Source organism: Tursiops truncatus, chromosome 17 (assembly GCF_011762595.2).
Source record: "Tursiops truncatus isolate mTurTru1 chromosome 17, mTurTru1.mat.Y, whole genome shotgun sequence".
Taxonomy (NCBI): Eukaryota; Metazoa; Chordata; class Mammalia; order Artiodactyla; family Delphinidae; genus Tursiops; species Tursiops truncatus.
In genome coordinates this window covers 68,415,308-68,435,667 of record NC_047050.1, presented here as the reverse complement: position 1 = coordinate 68,435,667, position 20,360 = coordinate 68,415,308, and the positions used below count along the sequence as shown (strand labels likewise).

Genomic DNA, 20,360 nt, shown 5'->3' with positions numbered 1-20,360 from the left:
TAACGCTTATATGTGGAATCTGGAAACATGGTGCAGATGAACTTATTTGTAAAGTAGAAATAGAGACACAGATGTAGAGAACAAACGTATGGATACCAAGGGGGGAAGGGAGGGTGGGATGACCTGGGAGACTGGGATTGACATATATACACTACTATGTATACAACAGATAACTAATGAGAACCTACTGTATAGCATAGGGAACTCTACTCAGTGCTCTGTGGTGACCTAAACGGGAAGGAAGTCCAAAAAAGAGGGGATATATGTATACGTATAGCTGATTCACTTTACTGTACAGCAGAAACTAACACAACACTGTAAAGCAACTATACTCCAATAAAAATTAATTTTAAAAATACCAAATACCAATCCATAACTTCCATAAATAAATAAATAAATAAACCCACTACAGCAGAGGTGCTGGAAACCACTCCAGTCTGTCTGCTTCCAAAACTTATACTTTTTCAACCAACTCTCCTAACTTGAGGAGGAACAAGTTTTTAAAAAGTTAAAGTTTATTACAGGATGATAAGCAGCATTGGCATATTGCTTTCAAAAAAACAAACAGGAGTAAAGAGTTAAGCACTTTCTTCAATATTTACATTAAATCGTAGTAGAACTACTTATTGCCAAGACAGTTGATCTATACTTAAGCTGGCTGAAAAGAGTTTATGGGTCATTACAATTGACTGACACATGTGCAGGGATCTGTTCAGAAATCACTGAATCCTGAACTCCTGTACGTGGAGAAACAGCTAAAAAATATTCCAATCTACTAACAACAACAAACTCTAATGGCATCCAAGCTTATAAAGTGATTTCTTTTTAGCTGAACTGAATGTATTAAAGTGCTAGAAAAGCAGGTATCAGCAGTGCATGCAAAACTCAAGGCTCAAAACACATCATGTCTACAAGAAAAGAAGACAAGATCTGTACGTTTTACTAGCCAACTTTTAAAAATACACAGCATTGCAGACCTACTAGAGAATGGACTTGAGGATACGGGGAGAGGGAAGGGTAAGCTGGGACAAAGCAAGAGAGTAGCATGGACATATATACACTACCAAACGTAAGGTAGATAGCTAGTGGGAAGCAGCTGCATAGCACAGGGAGATCAGCTCGGTGCTTTGTGACAGCCTAGAGGGGTGGGATAGGGAGGGTGGGAGGGAGACGCAAGAGGGAGGAGATATGGGGATATATGTATAGCTGATTCACTTTGTTATACAGCAGAAACTAACACACCATTGTAAAGCAATTATATTCCAATAAAGATGTTAAAAAAAATACATACATAGCGTTGGGAATTCCCTGGTGGTCCAGTGGTTAGGACTCGGCACTTTCACCGCCAGGGCCCAGGTTCAATCGCTGGTCGAGGTAGTAAGATCCCACAAGCCGCGCAGTGCAACCAAAAATAATAATAATAATAAATAAAAATACATAGCATTGACAAAAATGTATGCTTTTGAATTGCTTCTGAATGGGGGGAGTATTTAAGCAGGTTAAACCAAGGAAATAAATGGCGAAGAAGGTACAGTGTTTTATGAAACTAGAAATTTGATCGAGCTCCATGAAAGACAGGGGACTTGAGACTAGCCAGTGAGAGATTGCTGGGACGCTGACCTTGTGGTCTTTCTCTGTGACACAGACCACAGTGGGGAAATGTAGGTGTTATTTTGGAAAGTGTTTCCTGATCTAAGTTTAGGATGTGATTTTACGGGCATTATCACATTTGAAATTCACGACCACCCTGCAAAGGATAAGACTACCTATTATCCCTGCTCCATGTCACAGGAGGTATGAGCAAGGAGCTCGGTCCTTGAGACAGTTGAACTGGCCCTTGGCACTACCGTGTGCTGATATCAGGCCCTCCGGAATCTCATCCCAGCTTTTCTACTTCCTTGCTGTGTGACCTTGGCCCAAAGTGTCACCTTTCTGGAACATTACCACTGATGTATTTATTTATCCGACAGAATTGTCGTGAGGACCATCAGTGTCAACCCACTAACGAATCATCTATTCTGCCCTATATGCTGAATTACATTAAAATCCTGCCTGTGAGGAATAAACTTGGATAAAGAGAAGAGAGCTTTGCAAGGGCAAACTATTAGCATATCAACGTATTTTCTTGGTATTTGCCTCTTTTTAATAAAAGCCAAATGGGACTTCCCTGGTGGCGCAGTGGTTGAAAGTCCGCCTGCCGATGCAAGGGACACGGGTTCGTGCCCCAATCTGGGAAGATCCCACATGCGGCGGAGCGGCTGGGCCCGTGAGCCATGGCCGCTGAACCTGCGCGTCCGGAGCCTGTGTTCCGCAAAGGGAGAGGCCACAGTAGTGAGAGGCCCACGTACCGCAAAAAAAAAAACCCAAAAAAACCAAATGTAGGGGGAAATATGGCTCCGTGTTCCAATTGACTTCATTCTTGACTAAAACTATAGAAAAAGAGAGAAGGCTATGCCATGAAGAAATTTCAAATACGATGAGAAGGACGAAACGTGAGCAGACAGGTCACATCTGGCCCTTTTTCCTCTCAACCGTTCCAGGGCCTAGCATGGATGTATTAGTCAGGGTTTTCCAGAGAAACAGAACCAATAATAGATATATATATATACACACAGAGAAAGAGAGAGAGAGAGGAAGATATTTATCGTAAGGAATTGGCTCATGGATTTTGAAAGCTGAGACGTCCCCCGCATCTGCATCTGCAAGCTGGAGACCCAGGAAAGTCAGGGTGTAATCAGTCCAAGTCTGAAGGCCTGAGAAGACTGATGTCCCAGTTCAAGCAATCAGGCAAAAAAAGGCCAAATTCTTCCTTCCTCTGCCTTTTTGCTTTTGTCCAGCCCTCAACAGATTCAGGCCCTCAACAGATTGGATGATACCCACTCACACTGGGGAGGGCAATGTGCAATGAGTCCACTGATTCACGTGCTAATTTCATCCAGAAACTCCCTCAAAGACACACCCAGAAATAATGTTTAATCAAATATCTGGGTACCAGTCAGGCTGATACTTAAAATTAACCATCACAGTGGCGTTCATGGAATGTAGAATATAATGAAATACTGTCTTTTTTTTTGTTTTTTTGCTACTATTTCATGACAGCTAGCCTGGTCTCTACAACTAGGCTGCAGACATCTTGAGGGCATAGACCTATGGAGGGCAATTAGTTTTATCTTGAGCACCAACTCTTCTGATGGGAGGGCCTTACTACTCAAAGTGTGGTCCACAGATGGGCATCCGCTGTGAACTTTTTAGAAATGCAGAAACTAGCACCCAACCCCATATCTGCTTACTTGGAATCAGCATTGTAACATAACGCCCAGGTAATTAATGTGCCCTTTAAAATGTGATAAGTGCTGACCTTGAGAATGGTGTTAAGATTGTCTGGTTCTCAGCTACAAAAAGTACTTCAATACTTTTGTGACATCTTTCATGGCAAAAGGGATCAAGAAGCAGTTGGGGTCCCAACCTTGGCAAACACCAGGTCTTATACTTCAGTATCTCCAACATCACCTAACACATTTATGGACAGAATCTAAGTACAGTAGGTTCTTGATACTCATATAATGACTCCATCTGAACCGTTTACTTATAACCAAATTTAGACACATCATTAAGTCACATAGATATCACAAAGGCATATGATTTCTTCTATAGTATAAATGTAAGGGAGTTGCTATGGAATTCTTGGAGACAGAAAGTAGATTAATGGTGATCAGGGGTTGCAGGGAGGGAGAGGGTGAGAGTTATTGCTTAATGGTTGTAAAGGTTTTGCTTGAGTCATGAAAAGGTTTTGGAAACAGTAGTGATGATTGAATAACATTGTGAATGTAATTTAATTATGCCACTGAATTGCACACTTAAAATGCTTTACCTGGAAATTTATATATACATAAATATAATAAAAATTAATTTCAGAAAAGAGAGAACGTTGCTCTGGGCCAGGGACATTGAAGGTAGGACAATATTAGGCTGGGATCTGTAGGCCGGTATTGAGTAAGGCTCAAAGGCTGCCTCCTACCCATTCCTGTGAGATCTCTAAGGCGAAGGGTGCAGAAAGGATAAGCAAGGCAAAGGAATATTTATTACCAGCCAATTGGATGCTTAGTATTCACAGAAGATTCTCAAAGTGTCATAGGTCTTCCAAGGGAAGTGAAGAGTGACAATGTGGAGAGGAACCAGGTGGCTGGAGACGGATGGAGCCTGCCAAAAGGTGCAAAGAGTAGGAGGCATGATCTGGCCGAGGGTGGGAGTTGCCCCAGGTGGACACAAGGGAACAGGGCCGAGGAAGCGCAAAGCACGCTGGGCTTGGCAAAGGTTGCAGAAGTTACACCACAGGGCAATCTCACAAAGGGACCTTATGGTCACGATAAGAAACAGAGCTCCCATATGATCCTGCAATCCTACTCCTGGACGTATATCCGGAGAAAACCATAATTCAAAGAGATACATGCACCCCAGTGTTCACTGCAGCACTATTTACCACAGCCAGGACATGGAAGCAACCTAAGTGTCCATCAACAGAGAAATGGATAAAGATGCGGCACATATATACAATGGAATATTACTCAGCCATAAAAAGAATGAAATAATGCCATTTGCAGCAACATGGATGGACCTAGACATTATCACACTAAGTGAAGCAAGTCAGACAGAGAAAGACAGCTGTCACATGATATCACTTATATGTGGAATCTAAAAAAAAGGAATCATAATTTTTGACCCTGATGAATCTCCACACATTGGCACTGGTCTAAAAATGATCTATTCCTTTCCGGTTTTGCAGGTGAGAAACTTTAGTCATGGCCTCAAAGCCTCTAAAGTGAGGTTTCCCAGGTGTTTAGTGGTACAACCCGGATGAGATCTCTCATCTTCTGATTCCAGTCTCTTGCCCTCCATTGTTCTCAGGCAAGAACCATGGCAAGGATGTCCACCTACAGCAAATTATTCATGAGAATCCCTCATTCCTGTGTCCCGAGATTTCTCGCAAGAGGCAATGACTTGCAGTTTGAAACCATCAATACAAGACATAGATCTTATTCAAGAGTAAATCTATTTGCTAAATAGATTATTTATCACAAATAAATACTATTATTAAAGACCTTAAAAGAGTTTACTTTTATACTGCAGCCAACTATTTCTCTAGTCCTTTGAAAGCTAGCAATTATTATGGCCAAAGACCAAAGGGCCAGAACAAACAATTAGCCAACGCATGAATCTGGGCTCTGTTTAGTCTTCTTTTGTGAGGGATAATCATGTGTTCATTGAAGTGAGACCGTATGAGTCAATTATGTGTTGGCTGAGCAAAACCACTGTTTAGAAATTCAGAAGTTATAGTTAAAACATGTGTGGACCTTTTTTTTTTTTTTCTAGTGGGAAGCAGCTGCACAGCACAGGGAGATCAGCTCAGTGCTTTGTGACCACCTAGAGGGGTGGGATAGGGAGGGTGGGAGGGAGACGCAAGAGGGAAGAGATATGGGGATATGTGTATATGTATAGCTGGTTCACTTTGCTATATAGCAGAAACTAACACACCATTGTAAAGCAGTTATACTCCAATAAAGATGTTAAGGGCTTCCCTGGTGGCGCAGTGGTTGGGAGTCCGCCTGACGATGCGGGGGACACGGGTTCGTGCCCCGGTCTGGGAAGATCCCACATGCCGCGGAGCGGCTGGGCCCGTGAGCCATGGCCGCTGAGCCTGCGCGTCCGGAGCCTGTGCTCCGCAACGGGAGAGGCCACAACAGTGAGAGGCCTGCGTACCGCAAAAAAAAAAAAAAAAAAAAAAAAAGTCAAAAAGAAAAATGTGTGGAAATTCCGACATGTTATCATTTACTTCTGAGGCTAATGATTACTATGGGGATAATCATTTCATACCAAGAAAATCACCATCTTACCTTCAGCAATAAATAATGGATTGTGTACATAGGGGTGACCCTCAGTTTGCCTGGTCTGCAAAGGACTGAGAGGTTCCCTGGACATGGGACTTTTGGTGGTAAAAGTCCCAACTAACTGGGACAAGCTGGTCACCCGTTGTGTGCACCATGAGAATGTGTAGAGAGAAGTGAAATATGATCCTTTTCCTTAAAAACATTACAATAATGTCAGAAGTATTTTTAATCTTTTTTTTTATATTGTTCTTTTTACTTTCCTTTTTTTTTTTTGGCCATACCGTGCAGTACGTGGGATCTTAGTTCCCCGAGCAGGGATCATACCCATGCCCCTTGCAGTGGAAGCACGGAGTCCTAACCACTGGACCGCCAGGGAATTCTCGGTATTTTTAACCTTAATGTATATGACCTTCTCTCTCATCATGCAAAGGCATCCATCTGCCTTCGCAAGGAAGTAGAGGGATGTGTGTGATTAGGACTTGTACAGCAGAAGTGCAAAGAAAGGGAAAGCACATTTGGTATTCAGTTTTTGAATACTAAAATAGAACTTCCAAGACAATAAAAGTCATACTTTATAAAGACATAGTATATATTCCTTAAGCGCCAATGAACATATCAAGAACCAGACCTGGCTGACGTGAACACTGGGTTTTTTTCTAAGCAAGGCACAGAGAGCACTCAGGATGTGACATGATGGATGTCCCACCTGACAGACGGGGAAGTTGGTCATCTTTCTGACCCAGTGGAGAAAGGAAACTGAAGCAGGGGAGCAAGCAATCAGAAACATAAGCAATGGACATTCAGGTTGTTTCCATGTCCTGGCTATTGTAAATAGTGCTGTAATGAACTCTGGGGTACATGTGTCCTTTTGAGTTACGGTTTTCTCAGGGTATATGCCCAGAGGTGGGATTGCTGGGTCATATGGTAATTCTATTTCTAGTTTTTTAAAGAACCTTCATACTGTTCTCCACAGTGGCTGTGGAATCTAGAAAAATGGTACAGATTAACCTACTTCCAGGGCAGGAATAGAGACGCAGAGGCAGAGAACGGACACGTGGACACAGGGGGAAGGGGAGGGTGGGACGAATTGGGAGATCAGGACTGACATATATACACAACCATGTGTAAAACAGACAGCTAGTGGGAACCTGCTATAAAGCACAGGAAGCTGGGCTTGGTGCTCTGTGATGACCTAGATGGGTGGGATGGGGGAGGGGGTGGGAGGGAGGTCCAAGAGGGAGGGGATATATGTATACATACAGCTGATTCACTTCACTGTACAGCAGAAACCGAAACAACATCGTAAAGCAATTATATTCCAATTAAAAATAAATAATTTTTAAAAAGAAAGAAACATATGCAATGGACTCCACATCTAGAATTTCAAAATGGAGGACTCAATAGTTTGAAGGCTTTGCCAGACACCCCTGGTGTCCCAGCCAGCCCCGCAAAGTGGAGCAACCGCATCGATTAGATTGGTGATTCAGCACAGTTAGGCAGAGAAAAAGCCAAAATTGGGAATCCTGAGCTTCCCCCAGCCCGGCCCCACCCTCAGTATGGAATGGACACAGGCGTCTCCGCATTCTTGGCAGGGACGTTGGAAGGTAACTGCACTGCCAGCCCCAGGTGAGCTCACAAAGTCAAGAGGTAAAGTGGCAGAGCCATACGGGCCATGGGGGAGGGCAGCCACACTGGGGGCAGGAAAGAGGGCATGCAGCATGAGAGACAGAGAAAGACAGAAATCCCAGATTCAACCCCTGTACCTCAAGGTCACCGGTGCACGTGACTGGAAACCATTCCAAAACATTCAGAGAGAACCAAAGGCAAGCTCTGCCCACAAAGCCAAGATCTCCTTTCCCATGGCCACAAAGACACCGGAGTCCCTGTTCCCTACCGGGCGCCGTCTTTGGGAGGGAAGGGGTTGAACACTGAATAACTGAGCATTTACCAAAATGCACAGCTTGGAAGTGAAAGAGATTGTTTTAGTCAGAGGAGACTTAGATACAGTTTACCGGCAAATAAAATTCTTTCTACCCCATCTCACCCTCTCCTCTCTCTCCCAACCTTCTATCCTGTGCAGTAGGGGCTCATGAAGACTTCATCAATGAGCGGAAACAAGGAAGCTCCTTTTCTTACACATGTCAGAGATGGTGTGACTTTTTTTCTGACCTCACCTCACAACGTATAGGTCAAAAAAGGATCACAAAGGGAATATGAACAAATCGCAAAGGAGGAATTATTTAAAGACAGATTATTTCATTACCTGTTGGGTGTGCCTTGAAAATAAAGGTGCAGGACAGGGACGTTTTAAGTTGAGGAAGATTCCTGAAGACCTAACCTTAGGTTAGGTTGTGCTGCAGTGACAAACAACCCCAAAATTTCAGAACCACAGACGTTTATTTCTTGCTCTTGCCACTTGACTGCTGTGGCTTGGTGGGTCTGTGTTCACCATACTGCTTCAGGGACCCAGGATTATGGAACGGCCACCATCTGGAACTTTGACAGTCACCGCAAAGACAAAAAAAGCTCAAAGGGGTCTCAAGCTTGCAATTTAATGCTTCAGCCCCAAGTGCTAGCATCCACTTGTCCTCACAACTTATTGGCTGGTGCTAACCCCATGGCTCCATCCAAACCCAAGGGGGCCAGGAAGCTTAACACTACAACATGCCTGGAAATGTCTGGCAAACCACAAGTAAGGTGCGACTTTGTTATCTCCTTACATGATGCTCTTTCAACATCACATGATTCAAAGTCAAATTGGCCGTGTGTATAAGCCTATTAATTGGTTAAAGTTTTAATCAGCACACAATAGTCTTCCTCCTTCATTCCGTCTCTGCTTCCAATAGAATGAGTTTATCCTCCAGGAAGCTCCTCGGGCAGTACCCACCCCCTCCCACCCCTGTCAGTCTGATCTGCCCAAACATGTCAGAATTCCCCCCAGTGGACACTGCTTAGGCTCAAACTAGGATTCCCTTTAACTTAGTTATTAGTAATTTTTATTGTTCCACTTGATAATAGTAATACAAATATATGCTTTTTTTTTTAAGTACTATATAAATTGCATCATGCCCAGACAGGAAAAAGCCACATAAAAACAACATTCCAGAAGATGCTTCTATGATTTTCCACAGCTGAACACAGGAATCTTGACAGAAAATTTCAGAGAAGGTCTAACCAGTCTGTAACTTGGAGGGTATCTGTAACTTAAGATGTTATTATTAACCCAGATAGTAGTTGGGTGCTCAGAGATTTATGTAAAATGAATTCAAATCCCCTCTCTAAGGTCTGTGGAGGCCCAGAGCCCTTTTTGTTATTTCTCTGCCTTTCCAGAACTTTCTCTCTTGAGCCCCTCTAGTCAGTGCCTATATCTGCATTTGCTGTCACTGTATCAACCCATGTCACTCAGATTCAAGCCCTTGTCCGGTCTCCATAAGATACCTACCCCCAGCAGACACTTGTGAGTTTATTTAAATTATGTTTAATATCATTAACTTTTTTAAATTAATTTTTATTGGAGTATAGTTGATTTACAATGTTGTGTTAGTTTCTGCTATGCAGCAAAATGAATCCGTTATACATGTACGTATATCCACTCTTTTTTACATTCTATTCCCATATAGGTCATTACAGAGTATTGAGTAGAGTTAAATATCATTAACTTTTAAATAAATTTGATATTAACTTCAATAATAAATAAAGATTATTTAAACCCACTGAATATTTGTGAGTCACAGGATAAGACAGGATCAGAATACACCACTGTTATTAGCCTTCCTGGGCTGCCTTAGCAAAATGCCACAGACTGGATGCCTCAAACAACAGAAATAGATTACTCACAGTTTTGTTGGCTGGTTAAGTCCAAGGTCAGGGTGCCAGAATGGTCAGTTTCTGGTGAGAGCTCTCTTCCTGGCTTGCAGGCGACCACCACCTCCTTGCTGTGTCCTCATATGGCCTTTCCTGTGTGCACACATCAGGGGAAAACGTGAGTTAATACAGACAACCCACTTCCCCTAAAGCCCTGGTTATCATCCCACTTTGCCACAAGGTGGCAGTATTGGAGACCACTGGTGCTTCCTTTCGGCCCTTAAAGCAACAGTGGGAAAACAATGCAACATTAAAACACAGCTAGTACGTGATAACCAGCTTCCAGAGCTCAAACATAATAAATATTTTCTCATAAAGCAGAACCTGCTAGGAGTATCTGATGTGCTTTATAGCCGGGTATTACATGATACAGTGACTGAGCCACTTGCTAGTTCCAGAACAGCACTCTCGAGAAGGAGGGAAGAAACGACTTGATTTATGTAGAAAAGGAGAAGCAATGGTAGGAGTAAAGAAGAAACTGTGCGGGATGTAAACATTAAAATAAAAGATTTGACATTAAAATTGTGGCCAATAAAAAGGAATGAGAGTCAGAAATCTAGTCCCATTAGACATAGAGAATAGACTGGTGGTTGCCAGTGGGGAGGGGGGTGGGAGAGGGTTGGATTGGGAGTTTGGGATGAGCAGATGTAAATTAGTATATATGGAATGGATAAACAACAAGGTCCTATGGTATAGCACAGGGAATTATATTCAATATCTTGTGATAAACCATAATGGAAAAGAATATGAAAAAGAACTTATATGTACGTATAACTGAGTCACTTGGCCGTACAGCAGTAATTAACACAACATTGTAATTCAACTATACTTCAATTTTAAAAAAAAACTTTTTTTAAGGACATCTAATCCCATTATGTTTGGGAATCAACCTGTAATAAAGCCCAGCATAAAAATACCTCTTTAGTATATGGAGTCAGATATGCTGCAGATTGTTCATTTGTGAATTAAGCCAACAAGTATTTACTGAGTATCTTCCGTGCACCAGGCACAGGGTTGGAAACATCATGGGATAAGGTAAAAAGAATAGCAGGATTGTCCACAGCACGGCGGAAGCATCCAGGGAGGACCAGGAAGGCTTCTCCAGGGAGGGGACATTTTAGTTGAGCCCAGGGAAGTTGGCCTGTCCTGATGAGTGGAAGGCGGCGGGTCACAGGAAAGGGGCCTTGGAGAGGCATAAGAGAGGCAGGAAAATAATCCAGATGGGAAGAGCAAATGCCCAGGGGTGTGAATACTGCGTTGGAATAACAACATCCTGTTCAGAAGACAGGAGAGAAGCTGACAGGGAAAGTGGCCAGAAAGCCAAGCAGAGCTGCATTTGCCAAGAGAGCCTGAACGCTGCCGGCGACAGAAATCACCAGGGCCTTTCAGACCCAGCTGGTACTCTTCAGAGAGGTTCCTCTAAACACTCCTGAGGATTGACTGGGGTAGACGGAGAGCTGGAGAGGCCAGTCAGTGGGTGTTTGTCCTGGCCCAAGTGTCCCACAGTGACCTTGACAGTGAGGACGGAAAGCAGGTACAGATTCACAGATATTCAGGAGGCCAGTAGAATGCAAAGGACAGCAGATGCCAGAGAAGTTCTGTTTTCTGGCTTGGGAAGAAGAAGAAGGCAGAGGTTGTGGTTTATTACAGGGAAAGAGTCCAGAGGAGCTCTAGGCATGACACCTCAGTGTCCTCTCCCTGTGGACTCCTGCAAACAGCACTGACTTTCCCAGCGATGATGTGGCAACACTCACGGAGTATTTGGAACCAGGGGAGCTCCCCTGAGGAGCTTGAGGGTTCGTGACCTAGACGTGGTTGACAGCCCATGTCGCTGACCTTAGTCTCCTTCTCTTGGCCGATTCTGACCGGTATCCTTTCACTGTAATAAACCACAACCGTGAGCATACGGTTGAGTTCTGTGAGGCCTTCTAACTTTTTTGAGTTCTGTGAGGCCTTCTAACAAATCACTGGACCTGGGGGTGGTCTTGGGACCTCCCCAACTGCACAGGTAGAGAACACAACACTAATCACAAACTGGAGACCCAGTCAGAATGAGGATAATCATGAAAGTGACCCGGCACTGTACCAAGAGCTTAATAGGTGTTATCTTTTATAATCCTCAAAATAATCCATCCAATAGGAATAACTACTTCCATGTTATAGATGATACTGAGTCTCATATGTGTGTCCTAATGGGTAAATCAAGCACCTTGCAGTTAGGAGTCTAACCAGATCTGACTTCAAACAGATGCTCCCAACATTAGGCATATAATGAAGTAGAAGGGTAAATATTTTTACTATTTTAAAAATAATTATTTAAAAAATAATTAATATTTTAATAAGATTTGGTTTTGTTTTGTTTTCTGGTCCCAAACTTCCTTGTACCTCGTGGTTCTTTCCCTGCATTTAAGCAGCAGGTAAACATTCAGTGTTTAGGGGCTCAGGGAAGAGATGACCAAGGAGAATGCAGACAGAATGAAAGAAGCAATTTTGAGTGTTCAGGTTTTAAAGCCCAAACCCCAACAAAAGCATCAGAAGAATTCGTGGTAAGGACAGATTATGCTTTGGTTTCACTGACGCCTCACGAAGCTCGCCTGGGCTGGGGTAAGGACAGAGCTGGGGTGCAGGGACCTTGGGTCCTGCCACCACCCCTGCCAAGCTTGGGGGGGGTTGTGATTAAGCCCCCAGGAGTTTAGAGAACCCAAGAACAGGTGGTGCCTGGGGAGCCCAAGCTGGGATGGTGTGGGAGCAGAAGAAACGTCTGCATATGCCCGTGAGGCAGAGCACCGAGTCCCCTAAGCCTCGGTGGGGCAGCTCTCTGCTATAGCCGTTCCCATTTCACAGAGAGCCAGAGGGCAAAAGGAGACTCGCAGTCAGGGAGGAGAGCGGTGGAGCAAGAACCGAAGGCCAGACAGGAACGTCACGTGCAGGGATGACGGTGCTGAGTTCCACCAATTCCTCCAAGCGGTTCCCTGGAAGTCAGCAACCCTCCCAGAGCCTCGATCCATCACCCAAGATGCCCAAATGGACTGAGATGACGTTTCCAACGCCTGAACCTAACAGAGGCTTGAAATCCTAACCAGATTCCGTTGTAGAGAAGCAAAGAAAGCTACGTTTCTGGCCCACCTGAGGTTTGAACCTAGATTTTTGCCTGCCGCCTAGGGGTCTCCATGCTTGAGGAGTGGGTGGTCTGCCCTGAGGTTTCAGCACAAACCGGTGATAAGCACTGCACGACGTGAAACCCTTTCTCAGCTGCTCTGTGAAAGCAGATGGTTTCTTTGTGGGTGATACCCCATTGGTAACACTCTATTTAGTCTGCCAGGTCCCGGAGAGCATTCCTTTCTGCTTCCTCAGAACAGGTTCGTGGTGACTTCTCTGGTGGGACACCTAGGAGAACGCCTGCCCAGCCCCATCCGTGATGGCAGCGTTCAAAGTTAGGACGGCTGGGGTTTCCCTGGTGGCACAGTGGTTGAGAGTCCGCCTGCCGATGCAGGGGACACGGGTTCGTGCCCCGGTCTGGGAAGACCCCACATGCCGCGGAGCAGCTGGGCCCGTGAGCCATGGCCGCGGAGCCTGCGCGTCCGGAGCCTGCGCTCCGCAACGGGAGAGGCCACGGCAGTGAGAGGCCCGCGTACCGCAAAAAAAAAAAAAGTTAGGACGGCTGAAGAGGGCTTCCCTGTCGAGGACTCCGGGGGTTTCAGAAGAGCCCTGGACCGGGGGTCAGGAGGCCTGGGGCTCCCATCCGAGCTCCGCCATAATCAGCCGCGACCTTGGGGAAGCAAGTCAATCTCCCTTCGCCTCAGCGTCCTGTCTTAGAAGAGAGGCAGTAATTTCTTCACTGCTTAGTCACAGGAGTGAAGTGAGGGGGCAATGAGGTCAGGAACTGAAACACTGGTCTAAGGACCAGAGAGCAGCTTGACGTGGTCCCGTGTCCCTGCCCATCTTTCTTCTCAACTTCTTCTATCAGAGGTGTCAGGGCTGCATCTTCCTTTTTGGAATATGCCATAACCTCAGCTGTGGGAGAATGTAACAAGACACAGTCCCTGCCCTAAGGGAGCCCTCCACCTTACAACTCCCCTGCTAGACTCACAGCCAGTTCCAAACTCTTCCAGGGTCTACACCATGTGCCACAGAGCCTGACCCTGTGTCTCTCTCCAACCTCATCCCCTGGGATGTCACTTTGCTCATTCAGCTCCCCTACAGTGGCGTCCACACCCCCCGCAAACGTTCACGTCTGTTCCAGTCTCATTCTTGCTGTTCCTTCTGCCCCAAACGATCTTCCCTCAGATCTCCCCACACTCCCTCACTCACTTTCTTTGGGTCTCTGAGCAACATCTGTGCCCAAAGTTGCCCCCGTTCCCTTCCCTCGGCTGGCAAACAACAGTGCATCTTCCAGCTCTCAGACTGAACGCTGATCATATTCGTATTGGACCATCCCGTCTCCCCTCCGCCCCAGCACACACACTCCACCCCACCTCCTGTATTGGAAACCCAGCCTTCCCAACTGAACCCCTTCAGGCAGCAGAAGGACCTTGAATTTTAGGAAACAACGTTCAGCTCTTCTCTCCACCCCACTGTCCGCCACGTCTCTCTTTACCTCAGTCCTCCCTCTAATTGTTCCCAGCTCACAGCTTTCCCTGGGGACTTAAACACATTTAAGGGGAAGGTTTAAAAGAGCAACAGCAGCTAGTAGGCTGCCAGGTGACTCAGAAAAGGCTCGGGCATCCCTAGTTCCCCTCCCAGCCCTATAACCAGCTCTGTAAATCACATTCATTCACTGGGCTACCCACCTCTCACTCACAGAAACTAAGGGCTTCAACTGTAAGGTCCCTAAAGGCTCCTCCAGTTCTGGCAATTCCTTTACAATCTGAACACAACCAACCATCCGGCTTCTTCAGATACAATATTCCCTTGTCCCTCCACGCCACTCAGGATTCATCAGATCTGAAGTCACTTGTACTTTTTATACAATCAAGACCTAGAAAAGAAGATGGGCAAGTTATTGAGGAGGGGAAACACTGCCCTAATTTACTCAATCATGTCTGCCTGATACTACTTTTCCAACCTTGTGACCAAAGGCTGTTTCTCTAGACCAGCAATTTTCTTCGCCTCCAGGTTCAATGAAAAAAAAGAATTTTCCTTAGGCTAACTAAATTATGGAAGGATTTGGATTCCAGGCAGATCTTCTGCACACACATGGCTCCATTTGAAAGACTTGCCTATTGTTTTTGGAAGCCCTAAGAAAACGAAGCATATGTTCAACTTTTTTTTAATAGTCTCGTGAAAATGAGTCAGTTTATAGTGTGTTTTGAACGGAGTTCTACATTCCTGTGGGCTTATAGGAATTGAAATTGGTTAAAACCTACCTCCAGAGGAGCTGAGTAACTCAAACAACTCTGACGCTGATTTCTAAAAGCCACAACCAGAGTCTCGTGGTCCTGCGGTGGTTCGACCCTGACTTACCACGGGGACCTTCCCAAAAACAGTGCTCAACTCTTCACGTGCTCTGTATCAGTTAGTGCTGGAACAGCCGGGAATGGAATAGCTGGGGGTCCTCACACATCGCCCTCTCTGTGTGGTCTACCTGCCCTAACGCACGGCTCCCCAACTCCAGGTCATGGGCTCCCAAGGTGCATGTCCCAAGCGATTGTGCCAGGCAGAAGCTTATATTGCCTTTTAGGACCCAGCCTCAGACGCCGTGCGGAGGCAGTTCTGCCACGATCTTACGAGTGAAAAACGTTGCCTGCCCTGTCAGCAAACAAAGGATGCTGCAGCCATCAGGCCATCAGCCACCGTAGGCACCATTGACAGTGAACGGGGGAAACTCAGAATGCAAACAAAAGGGCTGCCCACTGCCAAGCATCAGCCACCCCCAGAGGCGCACCCAGAGGGGACTCGGGATGGGAAAGAACAGGATACTGACCCTAGAGAGCTGAGGTGCACATCAAAGGAACGATTTCAATGAGTCCAGACTCTTGCATCTTCCCATACATAGAAAAGCGCTAAATTCATTAACTTGAGATTTCTGGTTTTTTTTAATTAACAGTAATCTTTTGATGTTCCAACTACCTGGTTTTTGTTGCAATACTCCTATATATCCTGGCTCCCCCCTTTACCCCTTGGGGACAGTCCCTTAGAGCTATCTGAGAGGCTGCCTCCCGGGCTTAAGTCCTCGGAAAGTCTGCCAAATAAAACATAATTCTCAACTTTTAGGTTGTGCATTTTTTTCAGTCAACAGTCTGTTGGTCAAGGCAGTCCCAAAGGTCTGGCTAAGTTCAAGGGGAGGAAATGTAGACCCCACCTCTCAGCGGAGGAACATCAAATCCACATTGTAGGAAGAGCGTATGGGATTGGATACGTAGTGGTGTCGCCATCTTTGAAAAATTTAACCTGTACCACCCCCCTACCTGTCAGGGGAATATCAATGCCCCCAATTACGGATGAAGAGACTGAGCCTGACAAACGTGAAGTGACTTATCCCAGGGCCACACGGTGAATAAGTGACAGGGCCAGGATTTAGGAGAAAGGGAGCCTGGAGGACGGAAGGTTTGGGGATTAGAGGTGAGAAGCTCCCCAAGCATCCCAGAGTCCCCGCAAAGGTAAAAGGCAGGAGAGGAAATGCCAGGAGGCAGGGGCTTCAGCTAGCATCCCAGCACGAGAATGAGATCCACAGATACAGGAACTATCCTGGAGCTCACCTTTTTACCCCAGCAGAGTTCAGCACAGTGGGGACAGGCAGGGAAGCTCAGGTATTGGAATTTGCTCCAGCTTGAAGCTGAGGGATCTTGGTCAAGCCTCCTAATCTTTTTGAGCTTCAATGTCCTCATCTGTTAAGTGGTAAGAATAATTCCCTCCTAATAAGGCCTACGGGGGTTTCAAGATGCATGTGTGTGAAGTTCTTGATATATAGTAGGAAATCAGTTAAAGGTCACCATCATTATTACACAGACATTTACGTAACTGAAATCAATCAATAGGTTCTGGGAGTTAATGCTTGTGTTAATGCTTGGGCAGCCTCAGGTGAAAGGTGGGCTGGGCCCTCTAATTTTGGGGTTGATAAGGAGAACAGAGCTGAGTCTGAGTTGAAATGGTGTGAGGGAGAGAGTGGGCAAGTTTAGGAGAGTTGAAACAGGCACGAGTTACATGGGTGTGGACAGCGGAACCAGACAACTCTATTAAAACTTGGTCGAATTGCTTACTCTTTCAAAGCATTAGTTTCCTCAACTGTAAAAATAAGATAATGGTACTGACCTGATGATATTGGTATAGAAATGAAATAATCAATATAAACATCTAACAAACTGCCTGACAGATAGCAAACTTTTAATAGGTGTTTGTTCTTTCTCCCTCTTTCCTTGATATCTGAGGAAGAATGGTGTTATAATGATCATTATATTAACTACTCGTATTCAGTAAATGTGTTGAGTTGGATTTACACCATCCATCCCAATGAATCGGTTTGGGCCACACAGCCTGCATGCCACATGCATTAACTGAGCACCTACTCTATGCCAGGCACCGTGGTGGCTGCCCAATGTACAACAGAGAAACCAAAACACAGCCATTGCCCTTGAGTTGGTTAGTGTGGAACGGAAGACTTAGCAGGAACTTTCCAGTTACAGAAGAGAAACAAGCCTTTCATTTCTTCCTTGTCATCTGCGTTGAAGTCTGGCTCTTACATGGTAAGTCTGTGATCTCCATGCATGTGATGGCAGGTGGTAGAGAAGGCACTGCTCATCCAGATCAGACCTCAGGATGGTTGTGGGCAACATCTTGTTGGGCTTCCCTGGCCTCCCCATCAACCCTCTGGGTTTCCAGGACACCTGGTAGCAGGACCAGCTGAAGGAGAATGGAAAAGTGCATTGAGACCTGCCTCCTCACCCTGCTTTCCCCAACTTTTCTGCAGTGTCCCTCTCTCTGCCACCTTCTACTTAATGGCACAAACACCCTTGCATTTTCACTTCTACTTTACACCAAAAACCATCTCTCCACAAGAGACATGTTCACAATTTTACACATAAACTTCTGTAACTGGCATGACAACTCTGCAGGTTAGATTTCATTATCTCTTCTTTCCATGAGGCTCAGAGAGGTCAGGTGTCTGAAGGGGTCAAGCCGGCAAGTGGTGGAGCTGGGTTTGGATGCAGGGCTGCCCAGTTTCAAGTCCAGCTTGGTATTAGTTCATTTCTGTTCCTCTAGCATTTAACGCACACCTGCCTCATGCCAAGCACCAGGCAAACAGTGATGAGCAAGACGTGCTTGCTGCTCCCAAGGGCTCACAGACTAGCAGGGAAGATGAGCGCACCAGGAGGAATTTTAAATTTAGGATAAATGAGATAATGCACATAAAATTCTTGTCGTGGTACCTGGAACACAGAAAGTTCTCGATCAACATCCGCTATTGTTACTATGAATATATGTGCAAGGGAATGTGAAGGGAGGGATGCCACGTAGCACGGACTAGGACAGGCAGCACAATCTTGGGTGCAGCACATGGTTCTTCATCCTGGGTTATTTGTACTTTAACGCATTCTGCATTCAGTTTAGAGCATCATTTTGGAGAGACTCAGGGGGAAGACTGGGACAGCCCCAGGTAGAATGCCTAGGAGTGATAAAACTTGACCCCTACCAAGGAGAACTCCTAAGAGAACTAGGCATGTTGAGCCTGATGCAGAGAAATCGAGGGTCCATTAGGAATTCCATGCCTGCTTATAAAAATGACCTGAACTAATACTGTTTGTGTTCTGACTCGGGCTGGGCTTGAGGAATGCTAAGATTCTCTTTCTAATTGTGAAATGGATGATGTGTCCCTGGTTAAAAGAATTTCAAGCATCCTCAGCTGGGGAAGAAGTATTTCGGGAGAGTCGGAGTGCCCTCCTGAAGTGTCTGGAAGTCCCTAAGTAGGAAGGTACATACTCTGCTTATAGGTCTCAGTGACAGGGGCAACCACGTGAATCATAAATTTTAAAGATATAAAATTTATCAAAGAAGAATTAGGAAGTTATAATAAGGAGAAACAAGAAAAAAAACACCTACAATCCCTTTAATAAAGGGATTTTACACTTTACACCCGATACCAGCTCAACAAGCCTGGAGAAGTTACTCAACTTCTCCGAACTGCAGTTTCCTTATCTGTAAAATGGTCATGATAGTAATTACCTTGAAGAGTCATTGTGACAATCGAATTTTTTAATGTATTTAAGGGACATAATACATATGTATTTAATACATAACCCATCATCAAAAAAATTCTAATTTCCTTTCTTTTTCCCATTGTCTTTCCAAAACACCCTAAACACTGAGTATTTCATTCTAATCTTTACTTTGTTATTTAAGCTTAATACTATCGCATATATATTTTTGTATCCTGTATTTTATTTAGTACATCATAATTATTTTATTATAAACATAATTTATAACATATTCTTCATGAACATAAGTTTCATGGTTGTGTAATGCTCTAGCCAGTGGATATATCATAGCTAATTTGCTGCTGGTAATTAATACATTTCACCTATACTTATATAGAGAGAAGAACATTTTGTGAATAAGAACTTTTTTCATTTTGGATAATTTCTTTATGATGTATTTTCAGAAGAGAAATCACTGTACCAAAGAGTAAAAATAATTTAAAGCGTTTGATACATATTGCCAAATTCCTTTCCAATATTTCATTTTTATATATAAGCCAGTTTCACAATCAAGGTTTTGTCTGTTATTTCTAAAAATTTGTGGGCTGCTTGAAGACAGAGTTGTATATCTCCTGTATCCCCACCTCCTATTACAGGGTACTTTTAATAAATATTTATGTAATGAATAAAAATGATCATGTCTATTCACATTCCCATCAGCATGAGAATGCCTGTTTGTTTCACTACATCCTTATTATAACTGAATATATGGAATATACCGAAACTAGGGGGAGAGGAGGTGGTGGATCCAGAGGACAAATTTCTAAATATTTGTCATGACCTTTCTAGAAACTCCTGGGCTATTTCAAAACTTATAAGAGCTGGCAGAACCCAAGTTTCTGACTTCTCTTTCAATATCTATCCTTCCCAACTTGTATGCACATTGGCAAAAGCACATACTTAGAAACAGTCTTTGACTATTAACAAAAGCAATGAGTTTTCTGCAAAATGTTTGTATCAGTCTGTACTGCTGTGTAACAAACCACCTCAAAATTTAGTAACTTTAAAAAGCAACCGTTTATTAAATTCAGGATGTTTCAAGTCAGTAATGATTAGCCTGGGCTGAGATGGGCAGCTCATCTGGTCTAGACCATGCTCACTCACATATCTGCAGTTACCTGGTCAGCTCCTGGCTTGGCTGGAGGCTGGCTGATAGAGGATGGCTCCTCTCACTCTCCAGCAAGACAGCCCAAGTTTGCTTACCCTGGCATCTGGAAGGGTTCCAAGAAATAGAGAGTGGAAGCCTGCATCGCTTCTTGAGGCCTCAGCTCAGTCCTGGTACCCCAACTCTTCCATGGCTTTCTATTGGCCAAACCATGTCACAAGGCCAGGCCAGATTCAAGGGGTGAGGGAATAGACTCCACCTCTTAGACAAAAGAGCTGCAAAGCCACAATGGACAGGAAGTGGGTGCAGGAAAGG

The 20,360-nt window shown here is 44.6% G+C and overlaps 1 long non-coding RNA gene across 17 annotated transcripts in view; it reads right to left on the bottom strand.

Moving 5' to 3' along the window:
- Nucleotides 1–20,360, bottom strand: part of LOC109549449 (uncharacterized) — a 167,831-nt gene that overhangs the window by 32,122 nt on the left and 115,349 nt on the right. For 13 of the 17 annotated variants that reach the window (XR_012327409.1, XR_012327411.1, XR_012327422.1 and 10 more), the window contains exon 3: nucleotides 9,723–9,842. This is a non-coding gene — a long non-coding RNA (uncharacterized lncRNA). Of the gene's footprint in view, nucleotides 1–1,291; nucleotides 1,366–9,722; nucleotides 9,843–14,539; nucleotides 14,728–17,428; nucleotides 17,589–20,360 lie in introns of all 17 variants that reach the window. The other 4 variants (XR_012327419.1, XR_012327421.1, XR_012327423.1 and 1 more) reach the window with 4 other exon arrangements.